This window comes from Otolemur garnettii, unplaced genomic scaffold, assembly GCF_000181295.1.
Source record: "Otolemur garnettii isolate 467f Iridium unplaced genomic scaffold, OtoGar3 scaffold00276, whole genome shotgun sequence".
NCBI lineage: Eukaryota > Metazoa > Chordata > Mammalia > Primates > Galagidae > Otolemur > Otolemur garnettii.
Window position 1 is genome coordinate 1056894 of NW_003852671.1, and position 10621 is coordinate 1067514.

At 40.9% G+C, this 10621-nt stretch overlaps 1 non-coding gene across 1 annotated transcript; it reads left to right on the top strand.

Annotated features, from left to right (window-relative positions):
- The first annotated feature begins 56 nt into the window (after positions 1–56).
- TRNAY-GUA lies at positions 57–150 on the top strand. The gene is made up of 2 exons: positions 57–93; positions 115–150. It is a non-coding gene; the product is annotated as a tRNA-Tyr (tRNA).
- The last annotated feature ends 10471 nt before the right edge of the window (positions 151–10621 follow it).

Here is a 10621-nt window from a genome sequence, read left to right on the forward strand (position 1 = left end):
ACTTGGCCTCCTTCATTTCCAGAAGAGCCAAACGTCCCAGCTGTGGTAGCGTGCACCCTTCGATAGCTCAGCTGGTAGAGCGGAGGACTGTAGACTGGACGCGTGGCTGCCGACATCCTTAGGTCGCTGGTTCGATTCCGGCTCGAAGGAGGTGCTGATGCTTTTGCGCACGTGTGACCGCTAAGGGGCAGCCACGCTTTCACAGGCCAAAGTCTGGAAAGCCTTTGGGGACCACCTACCTTACCTGCCTGCTCCTGTGCTGGAGCCAGGGAACGTTCCTACTCTTTCTTCCCTCAGTCTGCAGACAGGTACCCTTCAGAGCAATACCCCTCTCCCTCCCTCCCCCGTGGCCTCTGCCTCCAAGCACAGTCAGTTCAGTCCGACCCCGCTCGCCTACCGCCCACCATTCCACTCCTTTCCACCTTTATTCACAGCCTCGTCTTGGTCCCCAGAATAGCCCGTACCTCGGGTCACAGCCCTCTGCTCACCATTGACCGAGCCCTGGTGACCAGCTGGGCAAAGAGGTGCGCCCATACTCAGGCCTTGGGAGGTGTGTGTCTCCCCTTCATACCCGTCCCGCAGTCTCAACAAGCCTATTGGACAGGACACCATTCAGAGACAATGGTGCCACCCGCCCTGAAAAATCGTCCTTTCCTACTCATCTCCGTCTCTAGGTCTCTTTGGCTTCTCTGGTATCTGACATTCTCATCTCACCCTGGTTTTTGTTTTTGTTTTGTTTTGTTTTTAGTTATTTTTTTTTCTCATTTATCTGTCATTTTGCCTATTTTTATGTCTCTCTTATTCTGTCGGCTACTCAGCCATCTATCCTCTTCAGACTCTTTTATCGAGTTAATGTGATGGGATTGACTAGAAGGGAAGCTCTAAAAGGGGAAGCTTTATTACTGTGCTGTTCCCTGATGTAGCCTCAGCACCTAGAACAGTGCCTAGAACATAGTAACTGCTCAACAAATAGTGCAGCATTCTACATAGGCAGAGATTTAGAATTACTTTTGAACCATTATATTCACAAAACAGCACTGACTTTAGATACTGGATATCTTTTTACATAATTTAATTATAGGCTGGGGGTGGTGGCTCACACGTGTGATCCCACTACTCTAGCAGGCTGAGTAGGGTGGATTGTCTGAGCTCACAGTTAGAGACCAGCCTGAGCAAGAGCAAGATCCCCTCTCTCAAAATAGCCTGGCATTGTCTTGGACACCTGAAGTCCCAGCTACAGAGTGTGAGGCAAGAGGATGGCTTGAGCCCAAGAGCTTGAGGTTGCTGTGAGCTATAATGCCACAGCACTCTACCCAGGGAAAAAGAGTAAGACTCTGTCTCAAAAAAGAAAAAAAAGAAAGAAAGAAAAAGAAAAACCCATAATTTAATTATACTTTAAACATGATTAAATTGCCAATTTAGTTTCCCTGTATTTCACATTTACCTTTTAAGGAGGCAGGAAAATAATTTTTTTTTAAATTTGTGTTGATAACCACAATTCCCCAACATCCCAAGTATTTTAAAAAATTTTTGTGAGCTGGGGATTTCTTACTTTATCAACCAAAATCACTTTATATCAGTATAGCAAGGTGACAGCCCTAGTATAATTTCTTTCTCTTTCCTTCCTCCCTTCTTCCCTTCTTTCCTTCCTTTCTTCCTTTCTTCTTTCCTTCTTTCTTTTTGCTAGCCAGACAAATTAAAAACTCCATTTCAGTAAGGAGTTAATCCCCTTCTGTGTCATCCAATGCCAGACAGGGTTAATAAGAAGCTAATGCACAATTCAAATGCAAAGACCCTAGAAAGATTTAGATTCGTGACCCCTGGTCTATAGTGTGCTAACTTTGGGGCATGGAGTATGAGTAAATGTAAATAAATACTTGAAAATGTTATTGAGAATTTAACAAAGAGAGGTGAGATTTATAAATATTAGGAAATAATATTCTGGAGAAGAAAACAGAGTGAAGAAGAGAGGCTAATTGAAGATACAGAGATTATAGGGGATGAATTCAGAAAACAGATGAAAGAGTTGAGTTCCAGGTATGGGAAGCATAATGTACAGCAAGCACAATGTAAACACCACAGGATTAAAAACCATTCACATATAGATTCATTATCGTGAAATGCCAGCCTATCATGGGCAAAGTGATCTTATAAGCAACTAGAGGAAAAAGAATAACAAGAAGGTATTTGACTTCCCCGTAGCAATAAGGATGGACTGAAGACAGTGATGAGAGAAAACCACTCTTAGAATCATTTATGCAGAAAACTTTTCAAGAGCAAGGGTAAAATAAAGACATTATTCTGGTAAGTAAAAACCAAGAGAGTTAATGACTGTAATCCCAGTGTTCTAGTTCAGCCAGACCGGAGAGAAACTGGGGCATGGAGGGCAGGAGTAACGAGCTCTATTCAGCTCACAACAGAGATGGGAGTAGCAAGCATGACAAGTCCTGCCTAACTTCTGGTGGCTGGGAAGTGAGGTTACACATCACAATCTGAAATCCACTGTCTGCCCAAGGGAAAGGTCCTGTGCACCGTTTACCCAGGGGAACAAGAGTGGCAGCATGCCAAACAGCAGTGACATAAGCATGGTTTCTCTGTACACGGCTATGGCTATCTAGGAGTACGAGGCAACTTTCAGCCATGGGCGAGAAAGCCCAAACACTTTTTTCCTTGCCCCACACTGACCAATAGGTCTTCAAGAAGATAGAAAATGAGTTTAGAAAAATAGACGAATATGCACGAAGGAAAGGCTCACCAAAAAATGGGTAAGCATGGCCATAAAGATAGTGGATCCAATACATTCATCTATATTCATTTCATCCTGAAATTCCACTAAACCTATAGCAGTAGAAAGGTGCTAACCATTTCCTGATCATTTTTCTGCATACATAATATCCATCACCTGAAATATTTATCATTTCTTGGTGTTGGAAATATTCCAAATCTTCTCTTCTAGCTATTTCAAAATATATAGTCAATTATTGGTAACTATAGCCATCCTGCTGTGCTATTGCACCAGGACCCATTTCTTCTATCTAACTGTATTTGTGTATCCATTAGCCAACCTACCCTTGCTTACTTCTGATAACTATTGTGCTACTCTCTACCTTCATGAGATAAATTCTTCATAGCCCTACCTATGAATGAGAACATGCCATATTCGTCTTTCTGTGCCTGTGCCTTATTTCACTTAACATAATGTGTTTCAGTTTTATCCACATTGCTTCAGATGACAGAATTTCATTCTTTTTTTATGGCTGAATAATATTTTATCCACAGCATACACACACACACCATTTTCTGCATCCATTCATCTGTTCATGGACACTTAGGTTGCTTCTATATCTCAACTGTTGTGCATAGGGTTGCCATAAACGTGGAAGTGCAGAGATCTCTTTGACATACTGAATTCCTCCCTTTTGAATATATACCTAGCAGTAGGATTGCTGGATTATAAGGGAGACATATTTTTATTGAGGGGGGGAAGCTCCATACTGTTTGCCATAGTGACTGGACTAATTCATAACCCCACCAACAGCATTCTAGCATTCCCCTTTCTCCGAATTCTCACCAGAATCTGGATATTTTTTGTCTTTTTGATAATAGCCATTTAAATTGGGATTAGATGATATCTCATTGTGGTTTTGGTTTGCATTTCCCTGATACATACTCATTGGCCATTTGTATGGATTCTTTTGTAAAATGTCTTTTCAGATTGTTTGCCCATTTGTAATTGCATTGTTTGTGTTTTGCTATTGAGTTGAGTTCTTTATATATTCTGGTTATTAACTCCTTGTCAAATAGATAGTTTGATAAATGTTTTCTCCTGTTTCTTCACTCTGTTGTTTCCTTTGCTGTGCAGAAGCTTTTTGCTTGATTTAATCCTATTTGTCTGTTCTTGCTTTTATTGTCTGTGCCTTTCATTTATTTCTTTAGAGAGGGGGGCGTCACTATGTTCCCAAGATAGAGGACATGCATGTTCACAGGCAAGATCATAGTGCACTATGACCTTGAATTCCTAGCCTCAAGCTATCCTCTCACTTTAGCCTCCCAACTAGCTGGTTCTATAGATACACAGCACCATGCCTGGCTTTTGCCTGTGAAATGTTACACAAAAAATCTTTGCCCAGACCAATATCCTGAACTGTTTCCCCAGTGTTTTCTTCCAGTAGTTTCAGAGTTTCAGGTCTTACATTTAGTCTAAACTTTACTTATGTGTATGGTGAAATATAGGGGTATAGTTTCATTCTTCTGCACATAGGTATCCAATTTTCCCAGCACCATTAATTAAAGAGACTGTCCTTTCCCCAGTGTATGTTCTTGATGCTTTTGTCAAAAATGAGTTGGTTGTAAGTGCATGGATTTATTTCTGGGTTCTCTATTCTGTTCCATAGGTCTATGTGTCTGTTATTTGAGTGAATGTTGATATTTATTTCTGTTTTTTAAAATTCAGTTCCATATGCTATTTTTTTTTTCTCCTAGTAGTTCCTTTACAATGGACTGAATGTTTGTTTTCCCCTCACATTCATATATTGAAACTTAACCCCAATGTGATGGAACTTAAAAGTGGGATCTTGGGAAGTAATTTGGTCATCAGGCTGAAGCTCTCATGAATGGGATTAGTGCCCTTATGGGAAGATGCCACAGAGCTAGTTAGCTGTCTTTCCTCCATGTGAGGACACAGCAAGAAGACAACCCCAACATGGCCCTCTGTCAGCCAGGAAGAAGGCCCTCATCAAGAACCTGACCATACTGGCACCCTGATCTCAGACTTCCAGCCTCCAGAACTGTGAAAAATAAAATGTTTGTTGCTTAAGCTACCTAGTCTATTGTAATTTGTTATAGCAGCCTGAACAAAGACATACTTTTATTATAAGACTTGATGATAGCACTCTATCTTGTTTTACTATATGCTGAAAAAAGAAAAGGGAAAAACAGAAGAAAAAGCTTAAAATTTTTCTTCTTTGAGACAGGGTCTTGCTCTATTGCCTGGGCTAGAGTGCAGTCATTATAGTTCATAGCAACCTTATGTTCCTGAACTCAAGTGATCCTCCTGCTTCAGTCCCCAAGTGGCTAAGACTATAGGCATGTGCCACCATACCCAGCTAATGTTTTTATTTTATGTAAAGCTGGGGGTCTCACTATGTTGTTCAGTCCTGTCTCAAATTCCTGGCCTCAAGCGACTCTCTCTCCTCAGCCTCCCAGGCATGAGCCCCATACCCAGCCTTAAATTTTATACTAAGGAATTTGCTATATGAAAAAGATGGGCTCTGAATTTAATCTATCATTTCCATCCAATCTCCTAATTCTGAACTATGATTCTGCAGGTACATATGTGTTTCTACATTGCCCCCACTCCATCTGGATCAGAAAGCAGGTTGTCAGGGAGAGGGTTGAATTCCTCTTGGAGTTGGTAGTCATAACAGTTTTGCATTTTCTGGCTCTGAGTAGCCCACATGGTATTTGACATTCCCCTGTGACTGACTGGTTAATTTTGTGGAATTAGAATTTCCATCTTAGGGAAGTATTCCTGACATTCATTAATTTTTAACTGAAAATTTCTAAAAATGTAGAGCCTTCTTTAAATAGATACCTGATTGTCACTGCATATTTCTGAGACTTTTTGTTCTGAAAATTTTAAAACATATTAATACTCAGAGTAGAGAGAATAGTATGAGGAACCATAATGTGACTGACATATAGATCCATGAATTACCAGTTCACGGCCAAGTAAGTTTTATCTCTACTCCTCTATTTTGAAGCAAATTCTAGCTATCATAACATTTTGCTCTACCTCCTTTTTATTTGCCCTAACTCATTTTTATTTGCAAAGTTATTAGATTTCTTAATACAATTTTTTTTACCATAATAGGATTTTTACTGCTCAAGAGAATTGAAGCAAAAGAGATGTCAAAGAATGATTAAAGCAGAAGTATAATTCAAGAATATTGCGATTCATTCATTGACAGATGTGTCATGCTAATAATCTCCTCAGTGTAAACATTTTCTTCTGTTCTCTACGTACAGACAAGGAAAGTTTTCCAGGGAAAAACAAGAAACAAGGTGCAGAACGGTGTAAATAAATAGTCTGGGTTTTTTTGTATATACATAAAAAACACAGGAAGGATGCACAATAAAATAATGAAAATGGTTATTTAGGGAGGGAGGATATAGTGAATAGGAATGGTGGCAAGGACTGGATTTATGTATTTATTTATTTTTTACAAAACAGCATCTCATTATGTTGCCCAGGCTGATCTGGAGCTCCTGGCCTCAAGTGATCCTGCTGCCTCAGCCTCCTGAAGTGCTGAGATTATAGGCGTGAGCTACTGTGCCCAGACTTTTAATCTATACATTTGAGGGGTTTTATTTTTTTTACACCATGTGAATATGCTTTAAAAGTAAATTTCTTTTTCTTCTTACTTTCATGCAAAAACTAAGAAATTCCTATGATAAAATCAGTTTGAAAATATTATAATCTAAATATAAAGTCATCATCAATTGGACAAATAGCTACATTTTTTTCTTTTAATAAATTGACTTTGATTTCATCTCTTTCTGCAGTAGCCTTAATCCTTAAAATTCAAGTAAGCTGGAAAAACATGGATAGTTTAAGTATATTTGACTAGGTCTCAGACTTTCTTCCCTCAGCTCAATAAACTGGAGTTCCAGTTTCTGGTTTAGTTTTCTCCAGCTTAGCTCAGCCAGTTCTCCCAGTCCTTTAGAATCTAGTGATGACACTCCCCACACCTTACTAGAACTTCCATTTAGATACTTTGGTTTTTTTTTTTTTTCACAAGGAGCATGTCCAGAAAGAATGGAACTCACTCAAACTGAGGGCCAGGGGTCCTCTGTACTCTTCCTCTCATCTCAAGACTTAACTGCTGTTGATCACACAAGAGCAGCTACTGCTCAAGTCTTGGGTTCAGAGCAGTGTCATTCACATGCAATTTATTAAGCACCTACTACTAAGTATTAAGCATCACTGTGATTGGTGCTAATAATACAGAGATGAAAATGTTACTGCCTGGGAATTCAGAAGCTAGCAGGGGATACAGAGAAGAAAGCAAAGTTATAAAACAGTGGATTAAATATTGAAATTGAGGTCAGCAGAGCCTGGTTCAGGTTGGGGAGTGGGTAGGGTTGGTGGGATTGAGGGGTAGGGTAGGGGAAGCTTTTCAGAAGAACAATATGCACTGGAGTAAACCAACTCTCAGCACGTGAGTAGGAAGTAGTCAAGTCCTTAGTAAGGGGAGTAGAATGGACACAGGTAGAAAATGTGAACTTGCCTGAGCTCAGGAGTCCAAGACCAGCCTGAGCAAGAGCGAGGCGCTGTCTCTAAAAATAGCCAGCTATTGTGGCAGGAGGCTATAGTCCCAGCTACTTGGGAGGCTGAGGCAAGGGGATGGCTTGAACCCAAAAGTGTGAGGTAGTCGTGAGCTATTATGTCACGGCACTCTACCGAGGTTAACAAAGTGAGACTCTGTTTAAAAAATTAAAAAGAGAGATAGAAAAGAAAATGTGAACAATGGACTGAAATTCTAAATAGTGCTTTGGGTGTGTGAAACCATATATATTATCACTGGGAGATAAAGTACAGGGCTGGGAGAAGCAGTAGAAGAAGCTGTAGATGATGCAGGGAACTTTCCCTTATCAAGCCCTTGGGGATCCCATTCTTTCCTAACACAGAAGCCAGGGGAGGGATTCCCAATGTCATTTTAAGTCCTCAAGGAGGAGACACAATGTCTGTGTTACTTGGAATATAATCATTTCCCACAAGTGCCATGCAGCAGAAAGGTGGATGAGGGTCATGGCCTTCCATGGTTGGCCAAACTCCATCTTTTCCCTCATTCCCATTGTTAATGTCCCTGAAGTTTTGCAGCAACCTGGCTTAAGGTGGTTGACAGACTTGCAGAAATATCCCCCATCACTCCTTGTTGAATGAAAGGTCAGCCTCCCCCTGCCCGGCCCCAGATTTATCAGGTACAGAGTCTTGGAAATTTCCACTGAATTGCAAATATCCCCTGGGTCTTTTAGGAATTTTTTTTTTTCTCTGTGTGTTCTTATTTTCTCACCATCTGGGCAACCTTTTTCCTGGAAATCACTACTGTTAGCTGAGCTCCTAATGTCTGGATCAATCCTCATCTGAGGATATCTCCATTGGAAACTAAAGTTGTGCATGAAGGATCCTACCCTTCAACAGAGGGATCGATGAGAAATCAATGACTTCTTCAGCCTTCTCCTACTAGACACTCAGACTAATGCCAGGAATCAGGGAAGATGGGATCAAAAAGAAGAAAACTGACACTTTGTACCACCACCACCGCTGAAAAATCCATTAGCAAAAAAGTGAAGACCCAGTAATAATAGGTAAGTGTGCTAAGTCTTTTCGAAGGTGGGAGATGAGTGGTGTAATCCCTCTATATTCACCACTTATCCTTGGAATGACATATCTTGGGGCATTGTGAGATAATTGTCTTTCACTTTAGCCTACTAAAGCCTAAAACAGCGCTCACATTGCACAAGACACTTTTCCCTTTTTAAAGATTTCAGATTATTACTAAGGTACATACGATTAGGTTACATTATTTGCATTTGTTAGGTAATATCCAAGTTGTATCTGAGTCCTTCACCCAGGAGGGGTGCCCTATATCCCTACATTGTACCTGTTAGGTGGAACTTATTGAGTTCCTTTCCCTCTCCCCCTTACCCCTACTTGAATTTAATTGTGTTTTTCCTGTCATGTGGGCCAAGACATTCTTTCTACAGGGAGGGAAGGGTGGACCCTGATGGCTGACTTGCTCATGACCATATGAAGGGGCAGCATGACACAGCCTCCTTAGGATCAGAAAGCCTCCTGCTCACAAGGTAGAACAATAGCACCCAAGGAAATATACCAGGGAAGAAAGCTCAAGAGAGAAAGGAGATTATCAGATTTCTCTTTGTTTTCCCAAGTGCTTTGCACATCCTGGACAACTTCAAATATGCCTCGCTCCTGCCTGCCTCACAGCAGAGGGTGTGGGGAGGACTCCAGGATGGAGCAGGACCTTGATCATAAAAAAGGAAAGAGACTTTTGCCAGGGCAACCTCCATATTCTTGGAGACACCACAGGCATTCAGCGGTAGGTAGATAGAATTCCTTCCATATTTAGGGTTGGGACACATCTTTCTGTTACTTAAGATACAGTTTAGATTTAGTTCAATGGAGTGTTTTCACAGACAGCAGCAGAGTGCCAGAAAGAGTCCCCTCTGAGGTGACCAGTCCTGGCTCATTGCACTCCGGCCTCTATGCTCTATGATTTCTGTCAAAAGCATACTCATTTTGTAGTATTTATTTTGGGCATCATCTTTCTGCAGAATACTACCTGTCTTTCTTTTTTTTTAAGACAGAGTCTCACCCTATCACCCTTGGTAGAGTACTGTGGCATCACAGCTCACAGTAACCTCAAACTCCTGGGCTTAGGCCATTCTCTTGCCTCAGCCTCCTGAGTAGCTGGGACTACAGATGCCCACCACAATGCCTGGCTATTTTTCTGTTGCGATTTGGCTGGGGACGGGTGCAAACCCACTACCCTTGGTATATAGACCAGCGCCCTACCCACTGAGCCACAGGCGCCACCCACTACCTGTCTCTGTAAGTCTCAGTTTGGTTCCCTTTCTATGGCCACCTTCGGTCCTTATTCTTACCTGAAGCAGTCCATCTGTCATACATCTTAATTTTTCTGTCAGTCTCATTAGGCAGTGAGCTCTATGAGGGTAGTGACCATGTCTCCCTTATCCCTAAATAACCAAGAACAGCAGCACCTGGTACATAATAAATACAGAGCAAAAAATGGATGCCTTTGCTGACAATAAGGCAATTTCTAAAGAAGCTGGAGAGAGACTCTGAATGGCTCCTTAGGAAGAAAGAGCACAAACCTGCTTTATCCTAAACCAAAGGTACAAAATTTTTTCTGTTTACACTTGTGGGAGCCCCAGGTAAGAAATTGTAAGTAAAGAGCCTAATACTTGCTGGGAACAAAGACAGTTAGAATGTACTAGAGAACAACAGGGCTGATGGAGAACTAGGATCTTAAGATCATTCCTTATACTTTGCATGGCTAAGGGGAAGCAGTATTTTCCTGCTACCTAAGACATTTTTAAAACAAGGCTTCCAATTATCATGTGTTTGATTTTTCTAACTGGTGGTAGTCTTCAGAGCTAGAAGGGACTGAAAAAAAAAAATAAGAATTTAACTTTTTATTCCATTAGTAATTACAACCAGATACCAATAATTCTGTCTCCAACAAATTATCTAATGGAGCCCAAGTTTGTGAAAGGGCCTGGATTAACAATTCAATAGGGTAAATATCATGAACTGAACACCTTATTCCCCAAAATACGTATTTGAATTTGACACTAAATAAGTAGGTGTGGATAACTGAGAGAGTGAGTGAATGAATCAATACAGTTTATTCCTGTTATCCCTTTTCCCCTGGAGTAATTTGCTTTAGAAAGCACTTTACATGCCAATATATGTTCAGATAGACCCTTAGGTTATTGGGAAAATTCTCCACTAAAAGGGAAATTTCACATCTGGAGAACACTGAGAGAACTAAAAATAGACCTGCCATTTGATCCT